Source organism: Neomonachus schauinslandi, chromosome 2, assembly GCF_002201575.2.
Source record: "Neomonachus schauinslandi chromosome 2, ASM220157v2, whole genome shotgun sequence".
NCBI lineage: Eukaryota > Metazoa > Chordata > Mammalia > Carnivora > Phocidae > Neomonachus > Neomonachus schauinslandi.
The window spans coordinates 40,114,432-40,134,114 of NC_058404.1; the positions used below are offsets into that span (position 1 = coordinate 40,114,432).

Here is a 19,683-nt window from a genome sequence, read left to right on the forward strand (position 1 = left end):
TTGCAGATTCAACTGTCTGTAGCATTACATCATGAACAGCATAAAAATTGTGGAAGTATTCTTCTAATGTTAAAAAAAAAAACCTACCAGACTCAGCAAAAAAAGAACTTTTACCATTGATAAGCAAGTGATATCTTATCTTACCCTTAATATAAAATAAAATATCAACAAGCCTTCACACTGGAACCATACTCGTTTGTCAATTGCAACCATAGGTGTTTCTACAGACACAAGAATTTGGCAAAAGTTAATGAATGAATTGGCTGTATGGAATTTATGATAACACTGGGTATTTTATTATTATTTGTAAATTGTGTATTAATACTCTATATCAGTAAAATTTATAACTAATTTATGTCTATAGGTATAGATATACATGCAATTTTCTTCCTGGAGATCTGGTTCTAAAACCAACATAATTTGCCAGCATACCACTGACCTCACTCCTCCAAAACTGCAGTTAGAAGCATTGTTATCGAATCTACTGACCTCCTTAAGAATCCTAGGGTGAAAAGTTAACAGATGTTACTGACTTCAATACAGCAATTGCTTCTTTCTACATTTCTTTATTCTACTGGAGTTTTTCTGAACTTGGACTAGTTGTCTTCTTATCACCTCTGTGAAAACTCCCAAGGCCTCAAGGTCTTCACAATATTTTTACAGTTTTTTTCTTTAAAGCTTGAGTTTCTCTGCTCATGTATTTAGAATACAAAGTAGATAATTCCTTTCCTTTTACCTAAAAGATTTTTCTGCCACTGTGTCATCACCTCTTAAGCTTTTACTTCCCAGAGTTTTCTGACAGATTTTGCATCTCACAGTCCCCACATGAGCACCTTTGCTCCTTCTGCTACCAACGGGGTATTGATGCCCTCTTTCTTGCCCAATACCAGAACTCAGGATATCTTAACAATACAAGATAATATTTTGAATAAATTTTTATTTTCTAGCCCTGGGGAAATCCTCTATACTATATAATAATAGCGATCGTTTAGTAAGTGCTCACTGTGGATCAGTTATTGCATTTTGTACTTTCTCCTTATATCACCCTCCTGATTAACCTCCTCAGGTAAGTTTCATCATTATTCTCATTTTAGAGATAAGAAAACTGAGGGGCACCTGAATGGCTGGCAGTGGTTAAGCATCTGCCTTTGGCTCAGGTCATGATCTCGAGGTCCTGGGATCGAGCCCTGCATGGGCTCCCTGCTTGGTGGGGAATCTGCTTCTCCCTCTCCCTCTGTCCCTTCTCTCCTCCCCCTGCTCATGCTCTTGCTCTCTCAGCCTCTCTCTCTCTCTCTCAAATAAATAATATCCTAAAAAAAAAAAAAAGAAATAAGAAAACTGAGATTTAAAAAGGACAACTTGCCAGCGTTTCAAGTGTCCAGACCAGGATTTGAACCCAAGTTCTTCTGGTGCTGTAAGCACTATATTATTCTGTGACTTGTCAACAATGCCTGTCCTGTTTCTCTTTTGTCTCTCTCAAGTAACTCACTGGCCTCTGCATCCCATTTTCTTGTCAGAATTAGTGAGTATTCCTTGAAATTTAAATGTGAGGACAGAAACATTTTGTTATTGTGACATGAATATTTTGAATATTCAAAATATTCAAAAATATTTTTTGAAAAAGGAGAAAGTTAAAACTTTGAATAGTCTCCTCCCTTTCCCTCACTCCATGTGAAGATGATCACCAAGCCCCAACTCCATGTCTTTTAAACCTGTCCCCTATCGGGCACCAGCCCTCCTTGGTACAGGCCTCCAGTCCTTCACGGTTGGGTAACTGCTGGAGCCTCTCATTGGTTCCACACCTTCGGTCCTCACCTCTCCAGCCCAGCCTCATGGCCCTACAAAGAACATTTTAAAACACAAGTATGACCATTTCAGTTTCTTGCTTTAAATTCCCCTTTAGTGACTCCATTGCCTTTAAGATATGATTCCTTCACTTAGTGGAGTTTTCCAGGCTTCTCTATCACCTCACCTGCGTCCTCTTTCCCATGAGTATATGAAATTCTAGCCACATTCAACTTCATATTCTTCAACATCAAAATCAAACACAAGTTCCAAACTCTGGCATATTTTCTTATGTCTGCTTTTTCTTTGGGTCTCCCTGCCTAGAATGCTATTTTCCTGTCTCCATTTCTTCCATCATCTGCACTCCCACCTGCCTTTCACAACTCAGATGTAAGTATGATTAGCCTAATTGGATTAGCTGCTCTTTCCCTCTGCTCCCATTGCAGCCTGCATATGCTTCCTCATACCCCTTAGCCTTCCAAATTGTGGATGGTGGGGGAACAGGTAATCTGTGAGCTCCCCGAGGGCAGGAATTGTAACCTTATCATAGAACTTGACAGTTTGAAGGTACTTGGTATATTTAGGTTATGAATGAGAGAGGAGAGATTTGCCTGTTCAATCACCTGTCCTGCATTAAAAATTTCTCCTGTAGAGGTGAACATTTCATTGTAGAAGAAAATAGGTGGTGGCTATAAATCCAGTGGGAAAGAAAAATTCAGAAGAGATTACAGATGCTGCTGTGCTAAGAAACAGTGCTAGCTAAGAACTTGGGGGAGTCATTTCACCTCTCTGGACTTTGATTTCTAGGAGAATGAAGGTTGGATGCTATGATTCCTAAGGTTCTTTAGGTTGGTGAATACCAACCTTATAGTCACACTTAATAGCCATTTGTATTATAATTTTTTTTGGTATTTAGAACTTCCCAGAAGATCTGGAATCTGATTATTTCCTAATCATGATAGTGAGTACAAATCTCATTTTAAGCATATAGGAATATAAGACTTCTATTGAGTTCCTCTTTTAAAAGCTTACCTATTCTTCCTTCAAGTTGTTAAATAAATGACATGTTAACATAAATCAGTACAATTTTGTTTTAAGATATCTTAACATGTCAAAATATATACATGAAAATGAATGCAAAGTAATTCAATGAAGATACTTTGGGAAGCTATTCCCATAAGACTGTCTTCGCTTGAAATATTTTTGAAACTTCTTGTTCAGAATTATCCTTGAGCACTTGCACAATCTTTTTTCTAATGTCAGCAAATCTGTCTTTGTAGGACAGATCTGTGAACAAAGTAGGTGATCAAACTGTATTATCGTTTTGTTTATTTATTAGTTTACTTGCTCTGCTTAGGAGAGTAATGTATGTTCATTTGGAGAGCATAGAGTAAAAAGAAAAATTAACAGAGTCTATATTCCACTTAAACATTAATCAGTCCTGAGGAGAAAACACCAGAAATTATGGGGTTCAGAGCCTGAAGGTGATTGAGGTTCAGAATTTTCATCTAACACAACAAATTTTTTCTGTCTGCCTTGTCAGTGCCCTGGGATGGAATTTGTCTGCTTCTGGAATTTTGGATGCATGATTCATATAAGGGAGCAAAATCCCCCATGCTATCTTTTCATTTATCTTGGACTTCTGACCCCCTTTTTTTCCCATAGGGAAAAATGGCAAAAAAAAAAAAAAAAGAGTAACTAGAGATCTCCCTTAATTTAACCAGAGTATTATTTTGGTGCGTTTTTTTCTAATTTTAACAAAATATGTCCTGTGTGTTTTATTTAAGAAAAACTGAGATCGTACTGTTTATGCCTTGTATCTTGCCACCTCTTCTTAGTATTGTATGATTGCCATTCATTAAATTTTTAGAAACATGATTTTTAGTGGGCACATTTTATTCTATCATATATATTTATATTGTATTTTCCATTTTCCTATTGTCTTCATAATAGTAGCATATGGATGTCTATTTGAGTGTACCCACAATTATAAAAATATTATAAATTAGAATATGTCAGTTTGATAAACGGTTTCTTAAAAGTGGAATTTTTATTATTAATGAGGTTGAACTATTTCACATATTCTCTGTCTTGTTAAATGTTCTTTTGCCTTAAATTCTGCTCTGATATAAATATTGCCATCCAAACTTTCTTTTCATTTGTGTTCTCTAGATACACTTAGCTCTTCCTTTTATTTTAGATTTCTGGGTCATTTGGTTTTAGAATTGTCTTATAAACAGCATATAATTGGATGTTGAGCATCTTTGTTTTTGTTGGGGATGTTTAACCCACTTACATTTATTGTCATATTTGATAAGTTTGATCTTTGATCAATTAAAAAAGGGATAAAGGGGTATTCAAAAGAAAGCATGAGCAATAGAGCATTATTGGAATCAGTGTTTATCCTTTCAAGTAGACTATTCTGAGGGACAAAAGTCATTTGATTTCAAGTGTTGATACTTTCATGTAAAAAAAAAAATCATGTTTTATAGTAAGGTCAGCTTAGTGAGCGTTTCTCCACCAATTTGACCCATTGGTTACTTTAGGATTAATTTAAAATAAAGGCAAACAATTAAAAAAAAACCACCTTATCCAGGTACACTTTCTCTGTTGTGCACCTTGCCTTCTTTGTTACCCCTCACTATGTCTTTAACATAAGGAGTGGAGAGCAATCAGCCAGTGGCCAGTGAGGGCAACATGATGTGGCAGAAAGAGCTCTGAATTGTTAGATCTTGGATAAGTCACTTTCCTTCTGGGCTTCAGTTTCCATATCTGGAAGTTTAAGAAGTTGGAGTACATAATCTCTGAGGTCATTACTTGTAGCTTTAATCTTTAATAATTAAACAAAACTTATTAAGCACCTATTTGTATAGCTTCAGTACCAGGCTATATAGAATGACAAACACAAAAACAATCTATGTTTAAAAAGTAAGAAAAAGAAAAGTTACTAAGCTGATGAGATTCTGTATCTTGGTCTATGCGCTGGTTACATTGTGTGTAGTATGTAAAAAATTCACTAGGCTATATCTTTAGGATGAGGGTACTTAAATCACTTGTGTATTTTATACCTCAATACATTGGAAAACTAAACTGAAAAAAGAAAGAAAAGAAGAGAAAAGAAAGACTGGCCAGATGTTTAAAGGTTGTACTTATGAGACAGGATGGTATAATGGAGAATCCACAGAAAGTAGATGGTGAGTTTAAATCCTGACAACAAATATTAGCCTTGGAATCTTGTGCACATTACTCAACCTTTCGAGACTCAGTTTTCTTAGTGAAAATAAATTTGTGGTTTCTACTTTATGAGGCCGTCAGGAGTATTGAATGAGTGAAAAGGCACATAAAGGACCTGGCATGTAGTAGGTGATCAATACATATTTTTTATTTTTTAATTAATTTATTTTTATTTGACAGAGAGAGAGTACAAGCAGGGGGAGTGGCAGGCAGAGGGAGAGGGAGAAGTGGGCTCCTTGCTAAGCAAGGAGCCCGATGTGGGGCTCGTTCCTAGGACCCTGGGATCATGACCTGAGCTGAAGGCAGACGGTTAACCGTCTGAGCCACCCAGGTGCCCCAATACATATTTTTTAAAAAGAGGCAGTAAGAGTATAAACAAATGTTTATGACAGATTCGAAGAACTAAAAGATTTTACATCATTCTTTTTAAATCACCCCCAAATTAATAAACTCCAGAAAGCCCAGTGTTAAAGAGACTACGAAGAAAAAGCTAGGCTTGTATTTTTCTGGTGATGTGCAAATTAGAAATATCTCTTTTGGAGAGCCACCTGGCAATTTATAATAAAAATCACCCAGTTTATAATTATGATCTTTAAACCGTTAATCCCACTTTTTGGATTATAGTCTGAGGAAATAAGTCCAAAAGGAAAAACAAACTTTATTTAAAAATGCTTGACTGGGTTATAATAATGTGTGGAAGCAACTAGCTGGAAGATAGCTAATTAAACCCTTTTAGCGAGCAGTGGAATATTGCTCCATTTAAAATGACAGATACATGGACTAAGTAGATATATGGAGAATTCAAGCAAAAAATTAGAAAATAGGGTGCACTCAGTGAATACAACGACATAAAACCTATGTCTGTGCAATGATAAAGGTTAGAAGTGAATTTTGTAAATTTCTGGTTCTATGTGGAAAAGGGGTGACCTATATTTTAATTTTTGGTTTATTATAGTATAATGATTACTAAGTGAGTCTATAAAAATAAAGTAAAAACATTGTATGTTCTGAGATAGAACAGGGTATATATGAACATAGTGTATAAAATACAGAATAAAAATGTACGGCTGATACATAGGTAGAGTTATAGAAAAATAGGCGTATTCCTCATAATATTGAAAAGCTTGCCTCACCAATGCATTGTGAAAGGAGTTATCACTCTCAAGAAGTGCTTTTCCTAGAAATAATTTCCAAGTCAGCTAAAATGCCAAAATATGGAGATGAAAATTCATGAGAGAAGTTGTTCTTAAAGATATCAAGTTCCCTATCAGCTGCATTTTTTTTTCCAGCTGCTTTTTCTTCTTTCTTTTCTTTTGTAATAAAGGGGAAGGTTTTATAGATGCTGAAATGGTTTACAATTGCCTTATTTAGTTGCTCTTATTTTTTCATGTCTCCCCAAAGGGTCACAAAATCCATCATTTAAAAAGAGAAAATGATGTGTTTTTAGTGCAAGGAGAGAATAGCCACTTTAGAGAACCAATAGGAATGGAAATAAATGGAATCGGGCACCTATAGCCATAACATACTAAGTGCTTTGAATCATCTCAGATATCAGAAGCTTCACAGGGCAAATGGAATGAGGTGCTGGGTGGTGGGGTACTTCCTTTTCATCACTGGAAAGCCTAAATCAACTTGTTAGTGGTTTTGAAGTGAAAGACTGTGGGAGTGCACAGGACAACATGGCAGGCCCGGGTTGAGGGACGCTCCTCTTTCCCCTGGGAATAGAACATCTTTGGGAAATAAGGAATTTGCTAGGTGTGGGAGGAGTCTGGGTGTTTTAGGAGATGGAGGAAGTTTTGTATCTGAAATGTGTTTGGTGGCATGGAAAATTTTTGACCTAAGTTACAAAATGCAAGGAATATTCCCCAAAAGAGGACTGGCAAGAATCACGGAGCTGGAAGGAGTTTTAGAAATTGATTAGTCCAAACTCTTAATTGTGCCAAAGAGGAAACAGACCCAAGGGGGAGAAATGGCTTGCCCAAGGTTAGAAGTCAGCAGTGAGGACATGGCCAAAACCAAGTCTGTTGATTTCTGGCCATTACTTTTCCTGCTCTACCTTGCTGAATTGCCCTTACCTTCCACCATCACTTCATTACTGACCTTTTCTGCATCTGTCATGCGAAAGATTAGCTTTCAGACTTAGAAATGTAGCCCTTTAATTCACAAAGAGTTCCTTTAAGCCATCAGAGGTGTGAATCAGCAAATCGTGATCTATAGCATTGTTCCAGGATTCTGTTTGTGTAGCAGAGGGAGAGAAGTTTAATTTCAAGAGCTTGATTCTGGAATCAGAGTTCATATCCCATGGTTCATATCACAGCTCCACCACTGGGGTGGTGACTGACATGAAGCAAATTATTTAACCTCTCTGAATTTTGGTATCATCTGTAAAATGGAGGATCATAATAGAACCTATCTTTTAGGGCCCTTAGGTGAGGATTAAATGGGATACCCCATTAGATGGGGGCCTGGGTTATAGTAAGTGCTCATTAATGCTATCATTATTGTTGTTCTGGGGATAGTTAGAACTACTTCTGTCAAAAGTCTTAAGGAAAGAATTTTTTTTTTTTTTGAGGGAGGAATGGTATTATCTAGGCATGGTCCTTAGGTGCTCAGAAAGACTTCTCTGGGATTATAAAACTTCCTGAACTTTCAACAACGAGAAATCTTTCTCTGGTAGTCTTTTATGGATCTAGTGTAGCTTATTTTTTCTGTAGCTTTTCATCCAACAGCTATCTTAATTACCCCAAATTTAGCTACTCCTTATCTTTAAATTTTTTCCCTATTTTTGTCTCTCAATAGTTTTTATAGCTTTACTGGTATGTAATAAACCCACATATTTAAAGTATGCAATTTGATTAGTTTTGATATACACATGAAACCATTACCAAAATCAAGACAATGAACGTATTTATCACCAGCAGAATTCCTGTGTGCCCCTAGGTAATCCCACCATCCTGGTCCCTTCTGGCCCTCCCAACTCCCAACCCCATCCTCAGCCAAACACTGATCTGCTAGAATTTTATATAAATGCTATCATATAGTATGTTTACTATTTGTCTGGTTTCTTTCAACTCAGCGTAATTATCATCCATGTTGATACATGTATCAATTGCTCATTTGTTTTTATTGCTGAGTACTCAATAATTTTTCCTTTGTTCACTCTTTACCCCTGTCTTGCTTAACTGGCCATGATATGGGACGACAACACATTTTGATGATTTAAAAATATTTATTGATTAAATATCTGTGTTTCCTGTTCTTATTTTCTATGTCATTGCTGTCCAGTATACATAGTAAATAGTACACAGCACTTTAGTCTCCCTGAGAAGTAACACCCATTTGCATTCTGTATGCATGTTTTAAAAAATGGTGTCCATAAGCAGTGTTATTATTTATTTACTCGAAGGTTGAGATTAAAATTTTCTCCTGTCTCTTTGGCTCTCAGTATTAAAAAGAGCATATTTCCATTGGCCTAACCCAATGAATTGATTGAATAAATTCAATTATATAAATATTTACACAGTTTTTATTTTTTTAGTGAAATATTTACTCTGTTAATGTTACAGTCCTTTTTTTGAAAATGTGGACAGCATGTTCTCAATTCCCTTGCAACTGGAGCAAAACATGAAATAAACTAAAAAATTGATACAGCAAAAGTAATACATGTGCAAAATAATGACAGCTCATTTAGGATGCAAGTCCATTTTTATAATGACTTTTTACCAACACCATAGTATCTCTCAACTATTGGCATTCCTGCATCTGGGAAGGAAGAAGATAAAAATTACCATTTAAAACGCCCATTCAGGTTTGGTGAAAGATTTAATTTCTTCATCTGTCACGGTGTCACGAGCCCTGTGAATACTATAGATCAAGCCTCAGCGCCAGAAGTTTGGAGACTTGGCAGTGTGGAGGGTAGCATTTAGCCAGAGGGAATCATAATGCCAGAGAAAACAAACTTTACCCATTCTGCATCTTACACTTGTGTTCTGAGCGGTTGTCCTGAGTGCTCTTTCTGCCTGAGAAGCCTGGGAATGCAGTAATTTAAAAACTGAGCCCATAGTGGGGATGTATGTACAGGAGCTACAGACATTCTAGTGAAAGATAGAGGTTTGTATGGAGCAACGAAGAGAAGGTGTGGTTTCTGTACTTGAAGGTAAACTGGAGATTATCTGGTCCCAACTTTCATTTTGCGGGTGACTAGCCCAAGGTCATAATCACTTAATAGCAGAACTAGGACCAGAGCTGTGCTTTCTGAACCACAAACTCACGCCCTCCCTGTGTTGCTGTTGTCCTGGGACTGGTGTGCCGGTGTGAGAGGTGTTGGACTCTATGATGTGTTCTCTCTGAGCTGCCCCGCCTAGGGGTCCGTAGTCTGGGACATTGCACCTTGATGAGCTATACTTCTTGAGCGTTGTGTCTTTAGCTTGTCCGTTTTAAAGCCCTCTTCCCTACTCTTAGCATCTAAGCCTAAATGCTGTCCTGCATCTTCATCATTTGTCTATGCAGCTTGTGCCCAGCTGTAACATATCTTCTTGTCCACAGGGATTCTTAGGGGGTGTGGCAAGCAACAGATCAAGATCAGCCTCCTTCAGTACTAATCATTGACTTAGGCCAAACCCTTTATTTTACAGACCTGGAAACACAGGCGAAGAAGTTATGGACTTAAGTCTCACGGTAATGCATTTAAAATGATGTCATAGCTTGGGCTGCTATATAAAAATACCGTTAACTGGGTGGCTTATCAACAACAGGCATTTATTTCTCACAGCACTGGAAGCTGGGAGTCCAAGGTCCTGGTGTCAGCATGGTCAGGTTCTGGTGAGAAACCTCTTCTCGGTTGCAGACAGCTGGCTTCTCGTGTCCTCGTGTGGAGAGAGAAGAGCCAGCCAGTTCTCCGGCCTGTTCTTCTTAGGGCGCTAGTCCCACTCATGATGGCTGGCTCCACCTTCGTGACCTAAAATGGCCCTACCACCAAATACCATCACACTGGGATTAGAACTTCAACAGACGAATTTTGGGAGGGACACCAGCATTCAGTCCCTAGCTGCAAATCTGTTGTTCTGCATGGGAAGAAGTACAACAGATCTCCCTGAAACAAGGTTCATGCCTCATTAGCATCTGCAATAGTACTTAGCACATGCCGAGCAGCTGCAGGATCTAGCAGGGCGGAAGAATGTATTCGGAGAGGGGCGCCTGCGTGGCTCAGTCTTTGGCTCAGGTCATGATCCCAGGGTGCTGGGATCGAGCCCCGCGTCGGGCTCCCTGCTCCTCGGGAAGCCTGCTTCTCCCTCTCCCACTCCCCCTGCTTGTGTTCCCTCTCTCGCTGTGTCTCTGTCAAATGAATAAACAAAATCTTTTTTTTTTTTTTTTTTTAATGTATTTGGAGAGGATGTCTAATGAAATGAACAGTCGCCCGTGAGGCTGACTGTAGCACTGCAGGCCCTGTGCTGGAAAGGAGCTCTCTATGGAGGCACCTCAGTTGTCTGCGTCTGAGCAGATTTAGGAGAGAGAGAATGTTAGTGGTCTCACAACTAATGGCCAACAGAGCAATGCAGTTTCTTTCCAAGAGACTACATATAACTCTGTCCTCTCTAGTTCAAATTAGTTTGTCTTCCTTTCTGCTCTAACAGAACATTATTTGGATTTCTGCGTAGGATGTGAGTCATTTCATTCTTGAATGTGCTAGTGATTCACAGTGAGGATGGCTCAGATAGGGAGCCCACAGGGACCCCACTGCCTAGCTTGGGACGCACTGGGTAAAGCTTTATAGAGAAAGTATGATTTGTTACCCTTTAAGGTGCTAACAGACCCACACATTTTGTTTTTTTTTTAATTTAAATTCAATTAGCCAACATATAAGTACATAAGTTTCAGATGTAGTGTTCAGTAATTCATCAGTTGCATATAACTGAGCTTATCACATCATGTGCCCTCCTTAATGCCCATCACCCAGTTACCCCATCCTCCCACCCACCTCCCTTCCAGAAACCCTCAGTTTGTTTCCTATAGGTAAGAGTCTCTCACGGTTTGTCTCCCTCTCTGATTTCTTCCCATTCAGTTTTCCCTCCCTTCCCCTATGATCCTCTGTGCTATTCCTTATATTCCACATATGAGTGAAACCATATGATAATTGTCTTTCTCTGATTGACTATTTCACTCAGCATAATACCTTCCAGTTCCATCCACATCGATGTAAATGGTAAGATTTCAACCTTTCTGATGGCTGCATAATATCCCACTGTATATATGAACCACATCTTCTTTATCCATTCCTCTGTTGATGGACATCTGGGCTCTTTCCACAGTTTCACTATTGTGGACGTGGCTGCTATAAACATTGGGGTGCAGGTGCCCTTTTGGATCACTACATTTGTATCTTTGGGGTAAATACCCAGTAGTGCAATGTAGACCCATACATTTTAAAAGAGACTTCGAATAATTTAGCAATATAATTTGTTGATAGTCTTGATAGTTCTGCTAATAGTATCTGAGATTATCCCCATTTATCAGAATGAAATTTGAAGAAAATAAGAGTGACCTACTTCACTGGAAGGATTAGGAATAAGAAAGAAATGAAGAGATATCTTCTTATTTAGTCTGCTTCTGTATATGCTAGGCCAGGACACAGTGATCCTGTTTTTCATTCCACAGGATAACAGAAGAGCAACATTTTTGGGGAACTTCGTGACTTTTAAAGTCAGTTGTGCTCTAAAAAATATTATTTTCAGCATAATTATTTAATGTGGAAGGAATGTGGTTACATGTGATTTATAATGTGTAGCATGCAAGGGCACTTTCTTTTCTAAAACATTTTTTTTAAGATTTTATATATTTTTTTGAGAGAGAGAGGGCATGGGAGTGAGGGGGACAGGGGGAGAGGCAGAGGGGGAGTGAGAGAGGGAGAGGGAGAAGCAGACTCTGCGCTGAGCCCAACACAGGGCTCGATTCCACGACCCTGGGATCATGACCTGAGCTGTAACCAAGAGTCGGAAGCTCAACAGACTGAGCCACCCAGGGGCCCCTCTGAAACAAATTCTTGAGAAAGATAATTTTAGAAGTTGTCTGCACAGTTCCTGACTCTATCCCTGCTCCGTCTTCTAGTACCATAACATAGAAGACTCCACTGATTTATACAAATAAAAGACATTACCATCAAGATTTAAAAATATGTATTATTATCCACATACGCACAAAGAAAAATCTCACGGTAACTCAAGCTGGCAGACACATATCTAGTCTCTGCCTGTTTTGGTGCCTTTCTTTTGTTGTTTTAGGCACATTGATGATGAAAGGGCTTGTTAGTCTTCCTTTCTTATTTCTCACATTTCAGGAATCAATGTGTCTGATACATACATGGTTTAGATGGACTAAAGATTTAAAGATTGACATTTATGAAGGGGAGGAAGCCTTGGAGCTTAAGGCACATGGATGGGTATTATTGCACCATTGGATCAGTTGTGTTTTTGAAGCTCTTTAGAAATTAAATTGCTGGGAACTTTCACTTAGGAATTGTACATTTTATAGAATGGGTTGCTAGACTGTTAAAATGTTACTGATCTCAGTGTACTCATTTTTAACATTTTTTTTTTTAAAGATTTTATTCATTTATTTGACAGAGAGAGAGAGAGAACAAGTAGGCAGAGAGGCAGGGAGAGGGAGAAGCAGGCTTCCCGCTGAGCAGGGAGCCCGATGCGGGGCTCGATCCCAGGACCCTGGGATCATGACCTGAGCCGAAGGCAGCGGCTTAACCGACTGAGCCACCCAGGCGCTCCTCATTTTTAACATTTTTGATTGCTGTTTTCAGTAGTTGATTTTTGGTAGTCTCCTTTTAATATGATTACAAGCTGACTTATTTATGGAGTCCTGTTAATTAATGTATGTCAAACTCTATTGCTGTGGGGCTGTGGTGGGGCAGACTTCCTAACCTTTAGAATCCTGCTGGGAAGCTTCCAGATCCAAGTATGGGATTGTTCCATGGACGTTCTCCCCGCCATCGTCTGCACATCTGCCTTCTCTTGCCTACTTTTTACCGTAACTAAAACTTGTGAAACAACATAATTGTCTCCGTAATCCTCACTCTTTATGCCAAATGATCAAGAACACACTTGGCATCAGGTGATAAGAGAGGGGACCTCGGATCTGGCTACAGATATTTAGACTGAGGGATGTTGTTGAGAACTATTTTCCGAATGGAACAAAGCCAGGCACTGTATCTGTACACGTGCAGTTGCTGTCCTGGATGTCGCTTTTATTTTGAGCACAGTCTTATTGTCTGTTTCTTTGATACTCAGGAAGACTTGTCCAAGAGTGTGTTTTTGTCACTGTGATTTCTTATAAAGGATGAGGGATTCAGATCAGGGAGGGGCTGTGTTCTCAAGGCCTCGACGGCAACCTTTGGCATATATGCCAGGCCCCCACTTAAAGCAGTAGAAGCCCCTGTAAGTCCCATGCTGTCTTAGAGGACCACACGTGAGGACCAGTACTTGCAGCTAGGGCAATGTTGCATAATAGAAAAAGTAAGGGCTTGCTTTTCCTTTTTCTCTCTAGAGCTTTGGTTTTAAATTCGGAAAAATCCTGGCTTTAGCATATACTAGTAGGGTGTACTAGTAGGGAGGTTTCTTAACCCCTTAGAGCCTCACTTTCCCCATCTGTAGAATGGGAATGTTAACACACACGGACAGCGCTGTTGCGGGGACTGAATGAGTTTGTATGTGATGCAGCTAGACAGTGTACGGCACAGTGTAGTTGTGCAGTTGGTGTCCCTTGCCTTTCTTCCAATAGAGGCTGTGTCCAGTTGAACACACCCACTTCTCCCTAACGGACCTTCCGTTTACCTTCAGTAATTTTCCATGATGCTAATTCACCTTCCACCCCCATCTCTAAGGGAGTCTTGTCAGTGGTTCTGCCTTCCTGTCTCTTTCCTTTTCCATCACTAGCTTGAGATGACTGCTTTCTGGGGGAACATGATGTTTGGAACTGCTAAGGAGACAACGTACTTCCCAGAGCCAAGGATTGGAGTTTTAATGAGTTCTTTCACTAGGAAAAGAGGGAGGCGCTGGGGCCATCCTGTGGCTCTTACCCTGCAGTTTGGCATTGGTAGGGCTAGGCACTTAGAAGCTGGATGAATGTGGACTACTGTGTGTGGGTGAAAAAACTGTGAATGTTTCTCTTCAAGTTGCCAGAGAGAGAAGTACAAATTAGATTATTAATGATCATATGGAGGTATGAGCTGACAGTCTATTTAGTTTCAGTATTAAAACAAGTGTGGTTTTGGACGATGCGGATGTTTCCCCTTTTTATTTAGATGGCAAAGAATATTCATTAAGGGTATCAATAAAGACCCTGTCAATGATTCAGCCTCCAAAGCTGCCCCCTCCATGCTAAAAGACAGAAAAGAAAATTTAAGTGGTTGAGAACGAGAATGTGAGATTGGAAGCCAAATTATAAACTCATTTCAACTCCTGGCCTGCAGGCGCTGGAATAACATTATTTGTTGTCAAGGATGGAAAACAACTCAGATTCAGGTCCAAGTGATTATTCCACTTTGGCATTGCTGCCTTTCTGCCAAGAGCAATTCCATTTGGACATAGATTAATTAGCCAGGCAGGGATGGAAGTGTTGCTGGTGAGAGCAAAGCCCGAAGAGGCAGAGCTGCAGCCCCATGTCGCAGTGGAGGGCACTGCTCTGGGCCCCAAGAGGACGAGAGGACGGCCGCAGGCTGGCTCACACCCACAGTAAACTGGGAAGAGGGTGCCGATCCAAATGGACTCGGAGTTGTACGGACTGTTAATGGCGATGCCTCAGAGAAAACCTTCAAACTTAGGTGCGGGAAGAAGCAAAAATGTGACAGATGTGCTGTAGACACAACCGCTGTCCCCATGGAGAGAGGACAAGCGGTGGCAGGCCCGAGGGCCTTCGCAGTCTTGTCTTTGGCGTTCTGGACCTTTTTTTATTTCTGCATGTGAAACGGGAACAATAGTGTTTACTTGCTGTTACTTGAATTATAAAGACACATGAGACAAGATCATGAACACTCTTGGGAAAGATGACTCTGTTAATTAATCGAAGATAGCATTGATGTAGTTATTAACACTTTAACAGGAGGGCGTAGTCCCTTTCCAGAATATTTTCCCTGCCTTTGCTTCCAAAGTGTTTTGCTTGTACCTCTTTTCCATCTGCTTTTATCTTCGTTGACACATCTGTGGCCTCCAGTGGAATTCCTTTTAAAGGCAGGGGTGGCGTGGGGAGGTCGCCGTTCCCCGCGGTGCCGCACTCGGCCCTGCACGGCCGGGAGCGCGAGGGCGGCGGGAGGCGCAGGCGGGAGGGGGCCGGGGACCCGCGGGGCTGTGCGCGCGCCCCTCTCCCCGCCGCGCCCGCGGGACAGCGCTATAGCCGCGCGCGGCCCCGGGGGGCCAGACTGGGATCGCGCGCCCCGGGAGCGGGGCTTTCCCGGCGGCCTGGGACCCTTTGGAAGCGTGTGCACCCTTTTCGTCCCTTGGGCAAAACTTCCCGGAGGATTTGCTCTTTTCTAACATTTCATTCCATGAAAACATTAAAAAAAAAAAAAAAAAAAAAAAAAAAGTGGTGGCGCTGCACGCGGTCCTTGCAGAGGGGGGCAGCACTTTCACTCCTGACCCCAACCTGGAAGCCCGAGTGACTTCAGCGCTGAGAGAGCATGCAAGCCTGCAAGCCTGCAAGCCGAGCCGCGAGTTCAGAAGCAGCGCGTGGGCCCCGCGCACGTTTCTTTCTGGCGAGGTTTGCTTTTTGGGGGGAGGTTCCTTCTCAAGTCAGTGTGATTGCTTTCACGCACACTTCTATAGGGCTTTCGCCATTTATTTTAAACCTTTGTGTGTGTGTGTGTGAACAAACATTTTGTATTTTACCATTAAAATAGAGAGCGGAGAAATACCATCCCGCAATTTGGGGATGAATTGTATTTTATATCCTAAGTGATTTAAATTTCTACCATTTTGTAATATCACCTGGAGCAGAGACATGGAAATTCACAGGGGCTCCTACTTCTTATTTTTATTTTATTTTATTTTTTTATGTTTTAGATTCCTTTCCGTTTCGAGGAAAGAAACCAAGGTATTTTTACCCAGAGGAGGAATGATGTAGTTCCAACCTAACCTTTTCTTATACTTACAGGTAAGTGAATCTGTTCATCATAGATTACTTAAGAAATGAACTTTGGTATGGTCTGAGTTGTATTCAGTATTCTGGCTATGTTTGAAATGTGTTAAATTTCATTTTACTTTCAACAGTTTGATTAACAACAAATTATTATTTTAAGATATGAATACTTTTTCAAAGTAATTCAGTTATTTGGCTGCCTTGGAATCTTTTTTATTCACTTTGTAAAGCCTATAATCTACATTTAATGTTACCAACTTCTTTAGAATTTATCTCTTCTCACAGTGGCAAATGACTTAAGCCAATAATGAAGTTAGAAGAATTACATAATTCTTCTTAAAAAAAATATTCACTTGAATTTCTCCTTTTGGAGGTTGTGACAGACTATTAAGCTTTCTCAAATATTTAGCCCATAATCAAATGGGCACCATAATTTTGACCATGCTACAAAATATTTCTTTCAGTAAAATGGTTTAGGAAATTGAAGAATGATCTTCCTTTCTAACTTATATCTTAGGGGTATACTTTCTAGAATCTTGGAGAATAGTACCCCAGTGGATTATATGGTTGGTTTTCGTCTGGGGGCAAACATAAAACTCTGGAATGTTGTTTTAGTTCTGCTCTTATAACCAGTAATTTTGAGTTTCTCTGCGATAAGATACTACATTTGGCAAGACTAAACTTTAAAAAAAAAAGCAAGAACCTTAGGGACATCATTAATATTGAAAGGCAACAGTATGAAATCTGAAGTTGTATACATGGTTTCTGTCTTCAGCAGAGCAAACCTTTTCTAATTTTCTTTAGAAATGGCTCAACAGACATAAAATAAAAATAGGTGAGCTGTGCTCAGCATATGCATATCTTCAAGAAGCTCCTCTCACCTTTCCTCTTCATTTAACAGATTTCTGTAGAGGTTTTGTTCAGGATTTGTTTTGTTTTGTTTTTACTTCTGTCACACTGATTAAAATGAAAGAATGGAAGTCAAAGCATCTGCTTTGATTTTACATTAATGAACTGCTTTGCATTAAAACAGTAGAGTGTGCAGAGTGTAAAAGGGATTGTAACTGAGTTACTATAAACAGAAAAATAAAAATGACCTTGGCCAAAAGTTAATAATACAAACAAAAATAAAAGAAATTTCTTCACAAATTCTTTTCTGAGTAGAAAGTCAAGTGCCTATCAGGCCTAAGTTCAGGGCCTCAAGTTCAGGGCCAACTTGAGGGATATATGAAATTATTCTGATCTTTGGTCTCGGGATGTTTCATGTTTTTGAGGATGACTTGGATGTTGTAGAAGAGAACAATGTCAGTAGAACACCATGTAGACCCTAATTATTAAAATCTTGAGATAACAGTAGAAAAGAGCCAAGTCAACTTTACAAAATAGAGAAGCGGTAAAAAGCTGATTAAGGTCTGCTTGGGCAAATGCAAAGTTATATGATGTTTGTGCTCTAGTCCAAGGCTATTAGAGTAGCAAGACGGGGAATGCTTGGGTGGCCAAAGGGCAGAGTGGTAGCCCGAGCTGGGTTTTAATGGTGGTCACAGTGCTGTGGATCCCTGGGCAGAGACATGGGAAGTTGCTGAGGAGCCGAGCCTGCACCTGGGCAGTACCAGCTTGGGAAAGCCAGCCTTCCAGGAACTTCCCTTTACAGACTGAGGCTGTTACAGACTCAGGGACTTGAATATCCTTCAGCAGTAGACCTTCCCCTGCACCTGGGCAGTACCAGCTTGGGAAAGCCAGCCTTCCAGGAACTTCCCTTTACAGACTGAGGCTGTTACAGACTCAGGGACTTGACTATCCTTCAGCAGTAGACCTTCCCCAGACTTGCAAGAAACAAACGTGTGATTTGGGAAAAGAGTGACTGGGTTGTGTTCTCCCTCTGGTCGGCAGACATGCCACACCAATGCCCGGTGACCATGGAGTCCAAGCGACGACAGTTCACTATTTGATTCAAATATTTAATAGCATCAGGCCATAAAAGGTTTGCAGTAAGGATGTCCTGGTGTCACAGACACATCCTTCCCAGAGCCTATGGCCCCACCACTGCTCCTTCCCCGTCCGTTGCTGCCCACCATGTTTTCAGCCCTACTCCATGCCCTGTTGATGGTTCTTGTCTCTCCCTACCCAGAAGTGGGTCCGCATTGCCACACGTGCTAATTCCTCTCCTCCCGAGGGGGGGGGGTGTTCTCCGGGTCACACCCTCTCATCTCCACCTTCTGCCCCTCCCCCACTCCCCGGGAGTGCTGGAAGCTGCGCTGGTCTTCACACTCCTCTTCCTACCTGCCATACTTTCCTCCTGGCCGCTCTCCTGGGGAACGTGCCTCCGATGAGCATCGCCAGCACTCAGAAACAGCTCCTAGGAGGCCCTGACGACAGGAGTGAAAGGGCCAGTCAGTATGTGGAAAAGTGAAGAAAGGATGTCCCTGACCTGCAGATGCCTCCTCTGTTCCCTGGCCCCTGCCTGATGCTCCTGCATGGTCAAAACTCTGTGTCCCAGGGTCTCTCGCACCCTCCTCTGAGCAGGGCGCAGGCCTTTCTGTTCTCATTTTGGTGGTCTCGTCTGTTCCTTGGGGAGTGTCTGGGGAATAGAAACTCTCTTTGTAGACAGATAACCTTGTAGGTCCTTTACAGTTCCGGGAGCTCTTGAAATGTGATGACCAGATAACATAAAATGGTAGCTGATTCAGTCCTTTTTGGGATGAAGTGGGCATGGTAAGTAAATACTAATATGAAGCTATGATATAGGAACTTGGCACGTTGCTCATATTTGAAAAACCAGAGGATTAAGTAGAGCAGTTTGTGTTTTACGAATTTTTGGATATGTTTTCAGCTTCTAAAGTATTTCCATTTAATGGCATGAAGTGTGACACAAAGTCCGTAAGCTTTTAATGAGTGTCAGCTTTTGCCGCTACAATTTTAATTTATACTCCTGAGCCACAATTTGTTTTCAGCAGATGAAGCTACTCCAGGCAAGCCAGGGCCGGGAGACTCACACTGGCACCAGAATGGGTACCCAGCGATGCATGCCTTCTAGTGGGTTTTCGTTTCTTTCTGTTGATTGACACTTAATTAGGCCTTGTGTTTTGTCTTTTCTGTTCTCTTCTCGGGCTCTGCTTATTGAGATTCCCTTTCCATCGAGTTAGTTTCTCTGTCCCAAGCCTGTATTGCAGCCTCTCACATCCGTGTCTGGTTCTGCTGTCCAGGACTCCCTCCCTCTCTAGGACTTGGCTCTGGAAAGCCCTTCCTGAGCCCCAGCGACCGAGGGGCCAGGCCGTTGTGCCTCTATCACCTTATTTCCCGCACCGTTTACAGCTGTTTACCAGTGAGACAGCTGTCCCGGGGCCCAGCATTGTCCTCACAGGAAGCACTGTCTCTGCATTTTTAGCACTTAGCCCATGTTTGTCCTTACTCAGAGCCACAAGCAATGTTTGGATGACTTTCTGGTATCGAAAACCCTCATCAGAACCTAGTAATGTCAGTATTTTAATTTGCTGAGTGCTACATGATATACCTACCTTTCCTTTGCCT

The 19,683-nt window shown here is 40.8% G+C and overlaps 1 protein-coding gene across 3 annotated transcripts in view; it reads left to right on the top strand.

Moving 5' to 3' along the window:
* The window catches only part of CSGALNACT1 (chondroitin sulfate N-acetylgalactosaminyltransferase 1), a 344,475-nt gene that overhangs the window by 128,993 nt on the left and 195,799 nt on the right, over positions 1 to 19,683 (top strand). The window contains exons 1-2 of one of the 3 annotated variants that reach the window (XM_021681599.1): positions 15,646 to 15,777; positions 16,080 to 16,170. The gene's annotated coding sequence lies outside the window, so the exon portion shown is untranslated. Of the gene's footprint in view, positions 1 to 15,645; positions 15,778 to 16,032; positions 16,171 to 19,683 lie in introns of those variants that run through there. The other 2 variants (XM_044912838.1, XM_021681600.1) reach the window with 2 other exon arrangements.